The following is a 17,464-nucleotide window of genomic DNA, read 5'->3' on the forward strand; positions in this document are numbered from 1 at the left end:
GATTCCTGGAGATGGAAAGTATTTCTTTCTCAGCCATGTGCAGCACAGTTTCTGAAAAATAAATGTGGAGGTGACAAAAGGTTGGTTTCCACATTCAGGCCACAGTAGCTCATCTTCATGAATAAGCCTCCAATGCACATTTTCAGGTTATTTCTGACCTGTGTGTTAGGGGTGTTAGGAATGCCAGATTGCATCCCATACATATGGTTGCCAACCTCCAGATGGGGCCTGGCAATCTCTCAGAATTAGAAGAACATAATCCGGCCTATTCTCCACCAGCTGCAATGGTTACCAGTTGAATACCGGATCAGACTAAAGGTTCTGGTAATTACCTTCAAGGCCATACAGAATTCCACCAATAAGCCCTGGACCTGTTTGTACTGTTACATTGTTGTATTGTTATATTGTACTGTTACACTGTTATCTGGTTACAACTATTAGTTATTATTATAAGGTTATTCACATGTTTTTATAGACCGTTTTATGTATTGTTCCTTGTTCTTATGTAAACCGCCCTGAGCCTCTGGGGTGTGCGGTATATAAGTATGATAGATAGATAGATAGATAGATAGATAGATAGATAGATAGATAGATAGATAGATAGATAGATAGATAGATAGATAGATAGATAGATAGATAGATAGATAGATAGATAGATAGATAGATAGATCGAATCTGCACAGGGCTTTTTATCCTCTCCCAGCCCAAATAAACCCCTCTCGTCTGCACTGAATTCAATTTCCATTTTGATTTTGGGCGCTTTAAATTTTCCCTCTGAAACATGCATGATTGATTTGTGGTGACCCTACCTTTCTCCGCAGTATCCAGGAGTGGATATAAGTCACGATATCTGAAAAACCGGCTTTTAAAGCCACCAGTATAAGTGTAGATGTTCTGCGTTTTGCGAATTAACTTCCTGCTCCGTGCCTGCAATGCTGACATAGCAAAGCAGTCTTCCCTGATTGGCCAGGGTGTCAGTTCAAAAACTTCCTGATTCCCAGTTGCAAGATTTCCCTCCCAAGACTTATTTTTGCTCTGTTTTAAAGTGACTGTACTCCAGAAGCCCACACTTCTCTCAGCAGAGATTTGCCCCGTTCTCTGTAAGCCTGTTGCTGCTGGCTCCCCTCCCTTCCCCTCCCCCCTTCAAGAAACGAAAAAAGAGAAGAAATAAAGCACTATTGCTGGCTGGATTTCACTGGACCTCCCCCCTCCCCCCCTTGTTCATTCAGGAAAAGAAAAATAAACAAAACAGCTTAGTGACCACCACTCCCCTTCTGAGCTTTCCTGATCAATTGCAGAACACTTCCTAATTCAGTTTGGGGGGAGTGGGAAGGAGGTAGACCCAGGTTCTAGTTGATCTGAATTCGGCAAGATCGACAATGAAAAAAGCAAATAAGTGCAGAACCAGTCTTGTTTCTTATATGCCACTTTTCTCTACTCAAACTTGGCACCCCTACACATGGCTGGGCAAGAGACCATTAAGAAAAAGAAAGTTCCCTTGCTCTTCTCCCTGCCCTGCCTTGTGCTTCATCTCTCTGAATATTGCAGTCAGGCTGCATGGCCTTCTGCAGTCTCCGTGTCCTGCAGCCACACCACTGAAGTGAAAGGGCAAAGAATTGGCAACTTGCAGCTATGGCTTCAGCACATAACTGACAAACCCATCTGGTCCCCATTATGAACATGTCCGTTGCTGGACTAGGTAGCTCCTAGGGCTAGGAACCTCAGGGCATGAGAGGATCGATCTGGAAAACTTAGAGCCGGTTCACACCACTTTGTTTCAGAAACAGGATGGGTACCCTCGGGAGAAGGTCTCCTGAGAACGGCTTCCTGTTGCAAAAGCTTTGTTTTGTACCTTGTTTAGGGACGATCTGGAGCTGCCAAGCGGAACTCTTTAAATCATAGAATCATAGAATCATAGAATTGGAAGGGGCCATACAGGCCATCTAGTCCAACCCCCTGCTCAACACAGGATCAGCCCTAAGCATCCTAAAGCATCCAGGAAAAGTGTGTATCCAACCTTTGCTTGAAGACTGCCAGTGAGGGGGAGCTCACCACCGCCTTAGGCAGCCTATTCCACTGCTGAACTACTCTGACTGTGAAAATTTTTTTTCCTGATATGGGCCCTTCTCTATCCTCTGAGGCAAATTCTTGCAGTTAAGTCAGATCCCTGTGCGGTCTTTCGCCCAGAACGGAAGAAGGTTTTCAGGGCCAGCTCTATAATTATACGTATGGCAAGGTGGTAATTAGACAGCCCCGCTGGAGAAGGAAGAGCCTTGTGGCATCCCAGCTGAGTCTAGGGGCCGAGGGGAGAAACAGAAAGAAGAAAGACCACAGGCACACGCAGTGCTGAGTGATCAGGATTTGGCTGCACATGGCTGCAGCCAACCCAGCCTGTAATTAACACGATGCCTCCTGTTGCATCAGTAGACAGCCAGCGACACACCAAGTCAGCCGGGTGAAGGCAAGAGAATGGAGACCACTTTGCTCAAGGTGCGCTGGGCCAGCCCATTCTGAACTCCTTTTGCAGCTCTGCTTTGCACGGGGAGTGCCCTGCTGCTGACACCATCCCTGTTTGGACATGTCTCATCATCACTGTCTTAACCACACAAAAGGTGTGCTTCTTCCTGCCCTATGGGGAAGAGCATGGCTGCTCAACAGCTTCTCACAATCTAGCTGGGCCCTTTGTCAGATGGCTGGAAGTCCAGAAAATACCCCAGGGGGAAGATAAGGACTAAACTAGACTATACCTGTGACACGAGTTAGTTGGGGGTCCCCTGACGTGACTTGCAAACTTACATGATATCAGGAAACTAATGTTCCTAAACGTGCAGGAGCCCTTCCTTTCTTCCTGTTTGTATTAATTTTCCATCCAGGGACTCAGGGTAGATTACAACAATGGTAAAAATACATATATAAAAATTTGAATTCAAAATAGAAATGTATTTATTATTTATTTATTATATTTATATAACGCCCTCCCCGGTAGGTGATATTTAATTTAATTTAAATAATTAAATTCGATTTTAAAGCATTAAAAGCAGAAAGATTAATAGCTAGTTACCCAAATGTGGGGAGGAAGCGGAGGGGTATAAGTAATCCTCTGGTTGTAGTGTAATTTTGTGGGCTCTAATAAAGAGGCCAGCAGATTGAGATACTATTTCAGGCCTCAACCATAGTCCTGGTGGAATAGCTGTTTTGCAGGCCCTGCTGAACTTTTTAAGGTCCCACAAGGCCCTGATCTCACCTGGTAGAGAGTTCTACCTGTTTCCACTCTACAGATGATTTCATTCGATAGAGTGCTCCAGCCTAGATGATTAACCCTTAATCTTCTTGGGGCTGGTTATCCTGAGCAAATTATGGTCCCTAGATCATAAAGCTCTATGGGGGCCATAATGGGAGAGGCTTTGACAGTAAGAACCAAATCCTTGAACCTGATCTGGTCCTCAATCTGGAGCCAGTCCAACTAGGAGAACACAGGTTGTATATGAGCCCTCCACTTGGTCCCAGTAAGAACCCACGCAGCTGCGTTCTGGACCAGTTGAAGTTTCCAGAACAACTTCAAGGGTATCCCTGCAAAGAGTGAGTTACATTACAGGGTAGCCTGGAGATGACTGTTGCATGGATCAAAGTGGCTAGGTCAGATGTTGATAGATAGGGTGCTAATTGTCACACCTGGTGAAGATGATCAAAAACCTGGTAAGTGACATTTGTGATCTGGGCCTGCCCTTGGCTTTGACCAGAAATTACAGCTGGTACAAAATGCGGCTGCAAGAGTCCTCATTAGGACATATTGGAGGGCCCATATTCAGCCGGTTCTGCGTCACGTCATTGGCTACCAGTCTGCTTCTGGATCAAGTTCAAAGTATTGGTTCTAACCTTTAAGGCTATACGCAGCTTGGACACTATTTATCTGTGGGACCGCCTGTCTGTTTATGCCCCCCTTAGGGCACTTCACTCTGTGGGTACGAATCTGCTGGTTGTCCTGGGCCCCCAGGACATTTGCCTGGCCTTGACCAGGGCCAGGGCTTTTTCAACCCTAGCCCCAACCTGGTGGAATGAGCTCCTGGCAGAGCTATGGGCCCTATCGGAGTTGTCAGCTTTCCGCAGGGCCTGTAAGATGGAGCTCTGACACCAGGCATATAGTGGAGGCCATGGCGGGGTCTTGGAGTTACCAGCAGAGGATCCTTAGTGTTGGTTAGATCAGAACCCTTGCTCCCTATGGGAGAATGAGAGAACAAGTTGGATAGGGGGGTGGGAGATAGAACTCTTTTATCACCATCTTTAATGTTGATGTTAATGTTAACATGTTAAAGGGTTTTCAAGGGGTTTTTAGGGGTCTTATTGTTTTTTACTGTTTTATTGTGAATCGGCGCAAGTCAATTTGAGAGTGGCAGTATACAAATTTTAAAATTAATTAATTAATTAATCACAAGTTGCCGAAAGGCATGCCCGAACTCTTGATGGTTGCCAAAACTATAAGTTGAACCTAGTCAAGAGTCAGGAGTTACAGCATCCCAGCTGGGCCATACTGACCCAGCCAGAGAACCACCATCTCAGCTGGATTTAACCTCCACTGACTGCATTTGAGCCACCCTGCCATAGCTTCCAGACATCCAGCCAGAGCATTTTGGGATGTGGATAGAGGGCCATCCATCAACAGATACAGCTGGGTGTCATCAACATATTGATGACACCCCAGCCCGAAACTCCAGATCAGTTGGGCAAGGAATACAGCACAGAAGGATAAGGGGATTCCACTTTTGTCCCCTGTTTTCCTAAGCTAAAATGGCCACAAGGGGCCTCTTTGTTATGCTGTGGTGCTGCACAGTGTAGTGAGTGCTCCCCAGCAGGGTAAACAGCTCCCCAGTGGTCACTTTGGCGCCTCCAGGGCAGGAGGGAAGGCTGAAGTTCCTCCTAAGCTGAATGGGGCTCTGGTATGCTTGGCAACATGGATTCTGTGAGTTGCATTGTATGTACTGTCTAGTTAGGCCTAAGGTTCAGGAGTGAGCCCAAGAGGCAAAAGTGGGTTGGTGCTAGTAGATAAGAAAACAGGCACCCTGCTGGATCAGACCAGTGGTCCTTCTGACCTGCTCCTTGTTCCACACAGTGGCCAACCAGTTGCCACGGAGGGCCAACAAAAAGGGCAGAGAGGCAAAGGCTTTTCTCTGATTCTTGCCTCTTCTTAGCAGGGGGCTTTAGAGTTGTCCAGCCTCTGGTGGTGGATGTTTCCTTTAGTTCCCATGGCATAGTGTGGGATGGAAGGTGTGAGAAAAGGAGGCTAACTGGAAAGTTTTAGAAGTGTAGAAACACGAGGTAGGGACTTACCAGGTACCAAAGGAAGGACTTTATACATGGGCCTTGAGACAGGTATTGAATGCAGCCTGTTGACTGGGGAAGGACAGAGAATGGCCAAGGTTCTAAATCACACCGACAGAAGGGCTAACCTTATAGTCTGTAACTTCCTGGGAGCTCTGTTGAGGAAGACCAGGCACACCTAGTGTCAGGAGTGGTGGGTGACAAGATTGGCCCTGATGATGAAGTTATTCTTCCCCGTAGAAGTAAATGGGAAACATTCTGTGTTACAAGGCAGCAATATAATTCCAGGGGCTTCATAGAGATAAACCTCTGCCTTGGTTGAATACACTTGCTTAGAATGGTATTCTGATAGTATATCTTCCTGTCCTAGTCCGAGGAAATATAGTGCCATATTGCGCCAATGCAATTGTAGCAGTGTGTTGAAAGAAATCAGTTCACCTAAAGAGAACGGCTCCATGGAAGGCAGACTCTGTGGTGGGGGTGAGTTTTTTAGTTTGCTTTCGGCTTGGAGTGGATTTTAATGTTGGGATTCTATTCTTTTATTGTGTGGGTTTAGTGTTGTGACCCACCACAAGACGGTTTGCTGATAGCGGTGGGTAAGAAACCCAATCAATCAACAAATTAATCAATAATAAACCATACCCTCCTGAGGTCCCTCCCCTCCCAAACCCCGCCCTCCCCAGGCTCCATCCCCCAAATCTCCAGGTATTTCCAAACCCGGAGTTGGCAACCCTATGCTATTCACACAAAACGGGGACCCACACTTGGCTGGTGTGAGAAACTGGAGTGCCATATTCACTTTGTGTGAACAGGGCTTTTCAGCCATGCATGAGTGCTCAGCTTATCCTATCTGGGGAAGGTGCTAGCAAGGCCATGTACAGGTGCAGTAGTTCTCTAGCAGGTTGTACAAACCCTGTGCTGCATTTTGCTGCTTAACACATTTTGCTCCTCCCACGGCCTCCAGCCGTTCATTCACTCTGCTGTGCCTTTGAATGGGTCTCCAAGGGAACCAATGGCCCCTCGTCGTGTCTCTGAGCTGCGGTTCCCTTGTGTGGGATGGAGGTGGCTTTGTGCTGGGACTTGGCACAGAGGCCAGTAATGCGACGGAGGAGTGACTAATAGCAGTCATGCTTCAGAGAAGTGTCTTATAAACACGAAGGGCTCGAGGACTTTCACGTGAAGTGGCCAGACTTTCAGTCCAGGAGACAAACAGCAGCAGCAGTTGTGGCAAACAGCAGCAGCTCTCCAGGGTCTAGTACTGCCAACCTCCAGGTGGTGCCTGGAGATCTCCCGCTGTTCCCACTTATCTCCAAGCAATGAAGATAGCTGCACCTGAAGAAAATGGCAAGAAATCTTTCTCTGCTTCAAGTCTGAAGACCTTTTAGCCACATGTGAAAGATGTGAAGCTCGTCAAATGGCCTCAGTCAGCTCTTGGTGAAAAATCAGAGGTGGATCTTAGTGCTTTTGAACTCTTCCTGAAAGCTAAAATGACCAAACTGAGGCTCTCTTACTTTGGCCATATTATGAGAAGACAAAGGTTGCCAGTCTCTAGGGGAAGGCAGGAGATCTCCCAGATTTACCTTGTGGAAAGCATCTTGAGAGCTTTGAGGGCCAGCTGAGTATGGTGGTTAAGAGCAGTGGCCTTGTTGATTCTCCACTCCTCCTCCACATGTAGCCAGTTGGGTGACCTTGGGCCAGTCACCATACCCTCAGAGCTCTCTCAGACCATTTCCGCACTGGAGGTTTTGCGCTGGGCTGCAGGCTGGAGTTAAGATGGGGCAGGTTCCGCTCCATTTCCTGCTACCGCACGGGGGACCATTGGGTAACAGTGCGCCTTGTCTGCACTACATGGGAGCCGCCCAGTGCAGAAACAGTCTCAGTTCCACCTACCACACAGGGCATCTGTTGTGAGGAGAGGAGGGGTAGGGGATAGTAAGCCACTTTGAGATTCCTTCGGGTACAGGGTGGAAAGCCCAGTTTTTCATCTTCCTTCCCTTCCCTCCCACTGTAGCCTTCTGTGCCCCCTCAAATGAGGGTCAGTAGACCCTTAGGAAGAGGGGCAACCTGAGAGTCGGTGGCAGGAGGAGGAAATCTGCTGAAATCACCCTCCCCTCCTCCACAAACAGAAATGCCGCTCTGTCAGAGGACCTGCTGTTGCACTGATAGAAAGGCACCTCAGCAGCCAATCTCATGTGTTCTCCATTGAAAAACCTCCCACACTTTTTAAAAGGGCAACTAAAATGATAGCGGCTTCATGAAATCTTCCCTCCACAGAAAGGCTAAAGGTGTCCATGATTTTTATTTTAGGAAAAGGCAACAATCAGTGGAGGTGGGGGAGCACAGAAGATGCAATAGTAGTTGATGGAATTGTGTGCAGAAATCAGAAAGAATTTTATCACTCTGTCTCATTTTCTATGGGAAATCTAGTGGAGAGAAGCATTTTTTCCCCCATGGAAGCCCCTGTAAAAGATTTTTCATCATTTTAAATTAAACAGCATTTGCTAGGGGAAAGGTCTTCTGTTGTAGATTTCTCTGTCCCTGGGAATTGACCATATTATAATTTGGACCAGGACTCTTGGCCTAGTCAATGCAGGCATAGGAGGCTTGCTAGCAAGCCACAATACTTTTCCTATTACACCTAATGAGTCTTTAAAATGGTATAAGTGGCTGCTGGTGTAGTGGTTAGGAGTGCGGTCTCCTAGTCTGCCGAGCCAGGTTTGATTCCTTGCTCCTCCACATGCAGCCAGCTGGGTGACCTTGGGCTTGTCACAGCACTGATAAAGCTGTTCTGACTGAGTAGTAACATCAGGGCTCTCTCAGCTTCACCTACCTCACAGGGTGCCTGTTGTGGGGAGAGGAAAGGGAAGGGGAGTTTAAGCTATGTAGAAACTCCTTTGAATAGAGAAAGGTATCAGGTAAAGGTATCCCCTGTGCAAGCACCGAGTCATGTCTGACCCTTGGGGTGACGCCCTCTAACGTTTTCATGGCAGACTCAATATGGGGTGGTTTGCCAGTGCCTTCCCCAGTCATTACCGTTTTACCCCCCAGCAGCAAGCTGGGTACTCATTTTACCGACCTTGGAAGGATGGAAGGCTGAGTCAACCTTGAGCCAGCTGCTGGGATCGAACTCCCAGCCTTATGGGCAAAGCTTTCAGACGGCTGCCTTACCACTCTGCGCCACAAGAGGCTCTGAATAGAGAAAAGTGGCATATAAAAACCAACTCTTCTTCTTCTTCTTCTTCTTCTTCTTCTTCTTCTCCTTCTCCTTCTCCTTCTCCTTCTCCTTCTCCTTCTCCTTCTCCTTCTCCTTCTTCTTCTTCTTCTCCTTCTTCTTCTTCTACACAGACCTTCTATTGGAGTATAATGTATCATCAAGCTGCATTGCACATCTGGACATACACTGGAACATCACAACTGCAGTTTTTTGGGGCCTGTGTTCTTAAAAAAAAACAGGGCTCCCTTCAAAACTCGTACATTTATGGCTGCAACCTGCCTTACAGTGAGTGTTCAAAGTCTGGTGAATGTCGACACTCACAGATGGCTTTTGTAAACACTTGAAGAAACGCAAGGTATGCTTCCCCTCCCACTTTTGGGGAGACACTTCATTGAGTGATGGTCATCACATTTAAGTGACTGTCAACATTCACCAGCGTGTCTCTCAGATTTTCGCACATCTATTAGATATGTCTGCAATTGACACCATTCTCATGGGAATGTTGGTATGTATGTGCATTCACTGGAACATTACAACAGAAAACAGTTCAGGAGTCCCTCCCACTTCCCAGGAATCTCTACGGGGGCATGCAAACATACATACAAATCAAGGCTAACTGATGTGTTGGCCGCTGAATCAAATACTGATTCAGTAGTCTGCATAGTCCCCCCTCATGCAACAGTTGGCCTAAATGCCACATGTTAAATTAAATGTACATTTGTTTCTTTTCTTCTTTTTTTGAAAAAGCAGGATCCTTTTTTAAAACACTGAAAAACTACTTGAACAAAGATAGTTTCAGGAGGGCAGCCATGTTGATCCACAGAAGAAGAGTTAAATTCGATAGCAACTTGGAGATCAATAAGATTGGGGGTAGGGGAGAATGAGCAATGGTCCCCTTGGCAGATCCAGGGAAGAGAGGTAAGCTAGTGATCCTTGCTGGATTTCAGCCCGAAAGCTCATTATGTACAGCCAGCTTCTCTTATGAAACACATAAAAGCAGTTTTCCACTGAGATCCATTCAGGGGAGCAAACTGAACATTGAAACAAAATGTCTGGTACTGCAGTGGCTCACAGCTCACATCATGTACAGGTAGGGCTACCAAGGTTTGGAACTCCGCAGGACTCTCCAGATCAGTTCCCTTGGAACAAATGGCAGCCTCAGAAGGCAGACTCTATAGTATACCATGGAGACTAGGCGAAACAGAAGGCCTACAGTGGCATTGTGTCACATGCCCATTGAACTCCCGCTCCTCCCCAGGCATTGCCTCCCCAGTATCCAGGAATGTCCTGTGTCAAAGTTAGCAACCCTGTCCAGACATCTAATTCTCAACACGGCCAACTGTGACGTGATGCCCGCAGGACCTTGCAACTTTCTTACTTGTGCTCATCTAAAGACTGAACACAGAATTCTCATCCTTCCACAATCCACAGAATTCCTTTTGGACAGTTGGACCTTATGACAGTTAATGTTATGTATGTGGACTGAACAATGTTACTGCCACCTGATACCAATCAAGGACTATACTTAGCTGGACTTGTGGACCAGTAGGAAGCCTGGGCTTGGGACCAACCAGGTTCTTTGGCAGGTTTGCCAAAGTGTATAGAGGCTGAGGTTGTTCTGATGTTCGTTGTTAGGTATAGTTGGTGTTGGTTGGTTGTGACTTCTAGTAAACAGAGCTGTTTTCGAAAAACTACTGCGTCTGTATTCCCTGCGGAGGGCTCCTATTTGACCTGTCCTCCAGCAGCAGTATTGGTTGCCAGTGGAATTCTGGATCAAGTTTAGGGTTCTGGGTCTAACCTTTAAATCAGGCTTTCTCAACCTAAGTCTTGTGAAACCCTGTGGTTTCTTGATGGCCCTGGAAGGGTTTCCCAAATGGATAGGAATTAATTAATTTTTACATATTAAAAGAAAAAAAACATTTATCAGGTGCAATGACTATATATGGACATGCTGACCCAACCAGCCTCCCAAAATGCCCAATGATGGGCATGGGAAGGCCCTGGGTAGGGTGTGTATCCGACCATATTCTGCATGATCTCACCACTTCTGGGATTTCTCAAAGCCTGAAGAATGTTTCAGGGGTCTCTCAGTGCTAAAAAAAGTTGTGAAAGGCTGCTTTAAGGCCTTACACAGTTCAGGCCCTGCCCATCTGAGGAATCGCCTTTCCCGGTATGCCCCCCAAAGAATGCTCTTCAAACACCATCATATTGGTGGTCCCTGGCCTGAAAGAAGTACATCTGGCCTCGACCAGAGCCATGGCCTTCTTGGCCTTGGCTCCAGCCTGGTGGAATCGGCTGCCAGCTGAGATCTAGGTCCTGATGGTACTACCCAAGTTCTGCAGGGCCTGCCAAATGGCGCTCTTCCACCACTTACGGTTGAGGCCAGAGCAAGCAAATAAACCAAACGGGCCTCCCTCTTTCCGTTTCCAGAACTTCCCTTTATGAAATATCACCCCATGAGTGGCCAATGATATTACAACCATAACATATGGCCGAATGGTGGGAAAGCAGAGCATTAAGGGGGGTTTGTTGTTTTTATTGTATTTTCACTAAAGTTTTAACACGCTGTAAACCTCCCCAAGCCTGTTTGGAAAGAGGGGTGGACTATCAATTTGATAATAAATAAATGAAATACATAGGGCCTTCCACACAGCGCTAATGTTGCCAAAGTGTTACCATTGTGTAACACTATTTATTTTGCGTTATACACGACATCGTACGCAATCTGCAACACTCCTGCAACACTCCTGCAAAAATCGCTTAGTTGTAGCGATTTTCGGGGAATCCATAAAAGTGGATTCCCCCTTTAAAAAACCGCTTGACGAATCAGCGATGCTTCTATGGCTGAAATCCCTCCACAAGCAATTGTCCGTAAAGTTTCCGAGCACAATACAGCCCCGTTCGACACTGCAGTAATTTCGGCCAGAAATAGCACTGGGGAAGGATTTTTTTTTAAATTTCAGAACGTGTAAACAAATAAGCGCCAGCTCGTAAGCCAGCAAAAAAAGGTCTTTATGATACAAATCGAATGAACGAATATGCGTTGCTACTGGTCTTTTTGTGTTTTTAAAAAACGTTTTTAAAGGGAAACCTGAACACAACAGTTAATTGGCTGCTCTCTTTGATTGACGGGCAGGGGAGGGAGGAAGCGCAGAAAAATATCGCCTTCTTTGTTGCAATTTCAGCGAGACCGGAAACTTGCGCGTTACGATAGCAGCGCTAGTGGGAGAGCCTTTTTTTCGATTGAACTGGCTGTGTGCGTTACCAAGACCTGCCGCTTTTGGTACCAGTGCTTTTCAATAGAGCTCAGACTTAGCGAAATGGCCCGTTGTGCGGAATTGCCCATAGAGTCTACCATCCAAAGCATCCCTTTTCTTCTAAGGGACTGATTTGTGTAGTCTGCTGATGAGCTGAAATTCTAGGTGATTTCCAGGTCTCGCCTGGAGGCTGTAATCCTTAGATGTAACCTCCATATGCAGAGACTGTGTGTGTCTGAACGCCAGTTGTTTGGGGTTCAAAGTGTAGGCAGCTGTGTCCTTTGTGCTGGTTGGTTGGTCTCTCAGAAACATCTGACTGCTCAATGGAGGAAATAGAATGCTGAATTAGATGGGGACCAAGGTCATAATTAGCCTGGGGCACCCTGAAACCCTGGATGGACCACCATACCATTTGGACCTCTGGGTCACCATACCGAAAAGGTTGGGAACTGCTGCTCTAAGGAAAATTCAGTCCCATCCCAGAAGCCATCATGCCTCACTGAAAGCTCCAAAAGGCCACCCTTGCATAGTACAGCATGCATAATGAGAGCTGGACTCTCTGTCCCCTCTGGGAAGAGGCTAGGAGGCCTTTGTAGGCTGATGCCTACAATGTAAGATAGCTAGTCTGGGTTGGGGGTGGAGCCTGAGGAGGGCAGGATTTAGGGAGGGGAGGGACCTCAGCAGTCCCCCCTCAACAGCAGTCATTTTCTCCAGGGGAAATGATTTTGGCAACCCCATGCATCCTGCATGGCCCAAGTTCCCTCTTCAGCGCGAGGAGGCACAAGGAATTCAGTGAGCCAGTTCCCTGGCAAAGCTATTAACTCAGCAAGGCTGTTCTCAACACTACATTCTGGCTTGCTGTCAAATGAGATATTATTTCTATCTCTCTCAGAGCAGCTGCTGGAGATAATTGCATGATGGGGAGCTAGTATAGGGTACGCAGGTTGGAACAGTACTTCTTCAGCAGTTACCAACTATAGATGTCACATTTCTGGAATCATCATAGGTGCAAGGAAAAGAAAAACCAAGTAAATAACAACAGGGCTGCCTTGAAATTGTCATGCAACCCCCAAAAGACCCTGAGTTAGCAGACGAGAGGTAAGGGAAGCAGAGAAATGGTAAAAGACAGGTCCTCCTGCCCCACACAGGTTCTCTCAAAAAGGCAAATGCCATTTTGGGCTGTATCAACAGGGGCATCACATCAAAATCACAAGATGTCATAGTCCCATTGTATACGGCACTGGTCAGACCACACCTGGAGTACTGTGTGCAGTTCTGGAGGCCTCACTTCAAGAAGGACGTCGATAAAATTGAAAGGGTACAGAGGAGAGCGACGAGGATGATCTGGGGCCAAGGGACCAAGCCCTATGAAGATAGGTTGAGGCACTTGGGAATGTTCAGCCTGGAGAAAAGGAGGTTGAGAGGGGACATGATAGCCCTCTTTAAGTATTTGAAAGGTTGTCACTTGGAGGAGGGCAGGATGCTGTTTCTGTTGGCTGCAGAGGAGAGGACACGCAGTAATGGGTTTAAACTTCAAGTACAACGATATAGGCTAGATATCAGGAAAAAATTTTTCACAGTCAGAGTAGTTCAGCAGTGGAATAGGCTGCCTAAGGAGGTGTGAGCTCCCCCTCACTGGCAGTCTTCAAGCAAAGGCTGGATACACACTTTTCTTGGATGCTTTAGGATGCTTAGGGCTGATCCTGCATTGAACAGGGGGTTGGACTAGATGGCCTGTATGGCCCCTTCCAACTCTATGATTCTATGATTCTATGATTCTATGATTCTATGATTCTATGATTCTCTACTGGCCCGGTTCCTATGTTACAATGAGTATGTGTATGTTCACTACAATCCTGATGCAAATCCAGCCCCTCACATGCTTAGGAAATAAATTCTTGTCATAGAACTGTGGGAGCTTGTCTATTGACAGGGATGGGGGTAAGGACTCTGTAACGGTGGTCAGGCCACTGGAGTATCTATTTTTCTCTTCCTGGGTGATAAACAGCTGGGGAAAGGCTGTCAATTTCAAAAGACAAAACTGCTTGGGCAGGGGAATTAAACCCTCTCCCTCCATACCACTGCCCTGATCCAAATTGCCTCCCCACGATAACTACAGATTGAAGAAGAGTTGGTTTCTGTACCCTGATTTTTCTATCCTAAGGGTCACAAACAGGGTCACCTTCCCTTCCTCTATCCACAACAGGCACCTTGTGAAGTAGGTGAGGCTGAGAGATCTCTGAGAGAACTGCGACAGGCCCAAGGTCACCCAGCAGGCTTCATGCGGGGGAGGAGTCAGGAATCAAACCCGCCTCTTCGGATTAGAGCCTACCGCTCTTAACCACTCTACGAGTAGCTGGGATGCTCTGATATTCTAGGATTTTAACACAAAGGTCCAGTGGCAAACTGCAGCCCTCCAGATGTCCATGGACTACAATTCCCATGAGCCACTGCCAGCAAACGCTGGCAGGGGCTCATGGGAATTGTAGTCCATGGACATCTGGAGGGCTGCAGTTTGACTACCCCGGTGTCACTGAACTCTGACAGAATGACCTGGCCAATCCTTTGCAACCACCTAGGACAGGATTTTTCAATCAGGGTTTCATGAAACCCTGGGGTTTCTTGATGGCCTACAAATTAATTAATGTTTGATATATTTTTAAATTTTTGTTAAACACTTATCGGGTGATATGACTAGGTATGGTCCCGTTGACCCAACCCACCCTCCCAAAATGGGCAATGATGGGGCTGGAGGGGTGGGGTGGGAAGGTGAGGGAAGGGGTCCTGGGGGTGGGGGGCTTGTGCACAGCTGTGCTTCCCAGATGTATTCTGCATGCCCATGCTGCTTCTGGGATTTCTTGAAGCCTGAGGAAGGTTTCACTGTGAAAAAGTTGAGAAAGGCCGGCCTAGGGTTTTGTATGGCTTGGCTCCCAGAGTGGCGATCGTAATGCCCTTTGGTGACTGTGAGATTCGAATAAAGAGACAGTCAACTTATTAATGAATGTGTAATACCAAAAAGTGATTCTGCGAACATCTCCATAGCTCCGTTGCGCTCTGATACCACCTGCTGCCAGTTCCGCTTTAGGTACGCAAGACAGCAGAGAGGGGTTCCCATTTTTGTGTTTCCAGCAGTATCTCAGCAATGACTCAGAAGGGGAACAACCAAGTCAGCAAAGCTTGGATATTGAACTGGTTTCTGGATCTCGTGCAAGTTTGCCACTACTGCTCTCTCTCCTCTTCTGAGAGCAAACGTAATAAGCAAAAGCAAAACCTAAATAATAAATGGAACATTTTCGGTTTGCCTAGTAACTAAGCTATATCCCACTACCTTCTATGTTAGGGTTTCTCAAAGCAGCTTACAATCACCTTCCTTTACTCCCCTCACAACTGGCACCTTGTGGGGTAGGTGGAACTGAGAGAGCTCTGAGAGATCTGTGATTGGCCCAGGGTCACCCAGCAGGCTTCATGTGGAGGAGGAATGGGGAACCAGAAGAAGGAGTTGGTTCTTATATGCCACTTTTCTCTACCTGAAGGAATCTCAAAGAGGCTTACAGTCGCCTTCCCATTCCTCTCCCCACAACAGACACCCTGTGAGGTGGGTGAGGCTGAGAGAGCCCTGATATCACTGCCCGGTCAGAACAGTTTTATCAGTGCCATGGCGAGCCCAAGGTCACCCAGCTGGCTGCATGTGGGGGAGTGCAGAATCGAACCTGGCATGCCAGATTAGAAGTCCGCACTCCTAACCACTACACCAAACTGGTTCTCAGATCGGGTTCTCCAGGATAGCATCCACTGCTCTTCACAATTAATCCATGCTGACTCTCAGTGTGCTGATGCTGCAGAACCACAGTGGAGGGGTAGATAGGCATAAAGAATTTGGCACTGAAGCTCTGCTTTCGTTTTAAAAAAGAAAGCAAGTTTCTAGTCCTTGTGGAGGCAAATATGTTCTTGGGAAAAGCAGAGTGAGTACCTGGTTGATGACTCAGAAGTCAGAGAGCTTCCTGAGTAAAGATGTCCATTGGTGAAAAGGTGTTCAGTCACAAAAGCCGGATAAATGTAGACTAAGCTGCAAATGAAACTTTTCACGTACTTTGGAAAGTTCTTTTTGGAGTGTATGAAAAACTTTGTTTTATATGAGTAATTGTCTTGATCTTCCTGTGAACACTTCAAGCAATATAATGAAATAAAAGACTTTGGACAACCGCCCAGAGCTGTAAAGAATGGGCGGTATAGAAATCCAAATAAATAAACAGCATTTGTAAGAATTATCTTACCCCAAACCATTATTTGCATAGGCATTACTTTGGGTGTACATGTTTTAAAAAAAACCCAGTAACTATAAGTATAAAATCAACTCCCAGGTACAAATTTAAATCCCATCAATGGCGGCAGATAAAAACAACCTCAAATTCCCACCCTCTCCAAAGTCCTGGCAGCACACAGCCTATGCCCTGCTGTCAGCAATAATTTGCTCTAAAAATGCAGGGCACCAGCCATGGGGAGAGGAGAAGGAGGGCCCAGGATCTTCTGGTCCCAGCCTCGATCATAAGCCTGGTGGAGTAGCTCCATTTTACAGGCCCTGTGGATCTATTAAATCCCACGGGGCCCTGATCTCTTCCAGGAGCACATTCCCCCAGGTTGAGCCTAGGGGGCAATTTCACCTCCTGCAGGCTGGGGGGGCGCTAGTTCTCTTGTAAACTATAGAGAAAAAGATGGTTCCATAGGTCTTCATCCACTAACAACAAGAAAGACTCAACACAAATAATTACATTGGCTCATATTGGCTTTCCCCTCACCCCAGGGTTGCTGGCCTCCAGGTGGGGCCTGGGGATCTCCTAGAATTAGAACTGATCTCCAAACAACAGAAATTAACTCCCTTGGGGCAAATGGATGCCTGGGATGTTGAACTCCGTGACATATTACGCAATTGGGTCCCTGCCCCTCTCCAGGCTCCACCCCCCAAATCTCCAGGTATTTCCCAACCTAGAGCTGACTACCATACCCCCGCCCCACCTTGCCTGTGCATTCATCACTTTTCTCCCCCACTCAGATTGCAAGCTCCTTGGGGGCAGAGGCCCACTCTATAGCACCGTATGCACTGTTTTCATCGCGTTATTAAGAATATTAATTAGAACTGCCCCAAACATCTGTGTTGTCAACACCGCCAAGCTCTCGGCAGCTGCATAGCATTGAGGGTTTCTCTGGGGACCTCAAGCCACAACCCTTTCAAACCACTTTCTTTTTCCACCCCTTAGACTACTGCTTGTGCAAGTGTCTGAAATGCTTTTGGGCTATGTGCGGGGCACATGCATGCACGTGGCCAGGAACATCCAGCCCTTTCTGACATTTGTGGTTCTCATACTTTGTACACGTTTAACTTGCAAGTCTGCAAGGCACGCGGGATGTAGAGAAATGGCTGAGACTGCTGGAAAGTCCCAGTTGTTCAAAGGTGAGAGAACATGCACTGCATGCAGAAAAAAAAATCGCAAATACTGTTCTCTGCTGGAAACCTGCCACTCAGTGCAGACCACGCTGGGCCACACAGTCTGACTTGATATAAGGCAGATCTAGAGGGGAGAGGGCGTGGCAGCCAAATGGTGTTTTTTCCCCCGCAGGGCCATTTGCTTGTCTCCTCCTCTCTCCATCTGAGTAGGGCAGATGAAAGGGGCAGCCAGCA

At 47.0% G+C, this 17,464-nt stretch overlaps 1 protein-coding gene across 9 annotated transcripts in view; it reads left to right on the plus strand.

Annotated features, from left to right (window-relative positions):
* The window catches only part of PTK2B (protein tyrosine kinase 2 beta), a 104,461-nt gene that overhangs the window by 42,181 nt on the left and 44,816 nt on the right, over positions 1–17,464 (plus strand). The window contains exon 1 of one of the 9 annotated variants that reach the window (XM_077331360.1): positions 17,212–17,236. The exons of the other annotated variants lie outside the window; for them this stretch is intronic. The gene's annotated coding sequence lies outside the window, so the exon portion shown is untranslated. Of the gene's footprint in view, positions 1–17,211; positions 17,237–17,464 lie in introns of those variants that run through there. 9 annotated transcript variants of the gene reach the window in all.

The sequence above is a fragment of the Paroedura picta genome, chromosome 1 (genome assembly GCF_049243985.1).
Source record: "Paroedura picta isolate Pp20150507F chromosome 1, Ppicta_v3.0, whole genome shotgun sequence".
NCBI lineage: Eukaryota > Metazoa > Chordata > Lepidosauria > Squamata > Gekkonidae > Paroedura > Paroedura picta.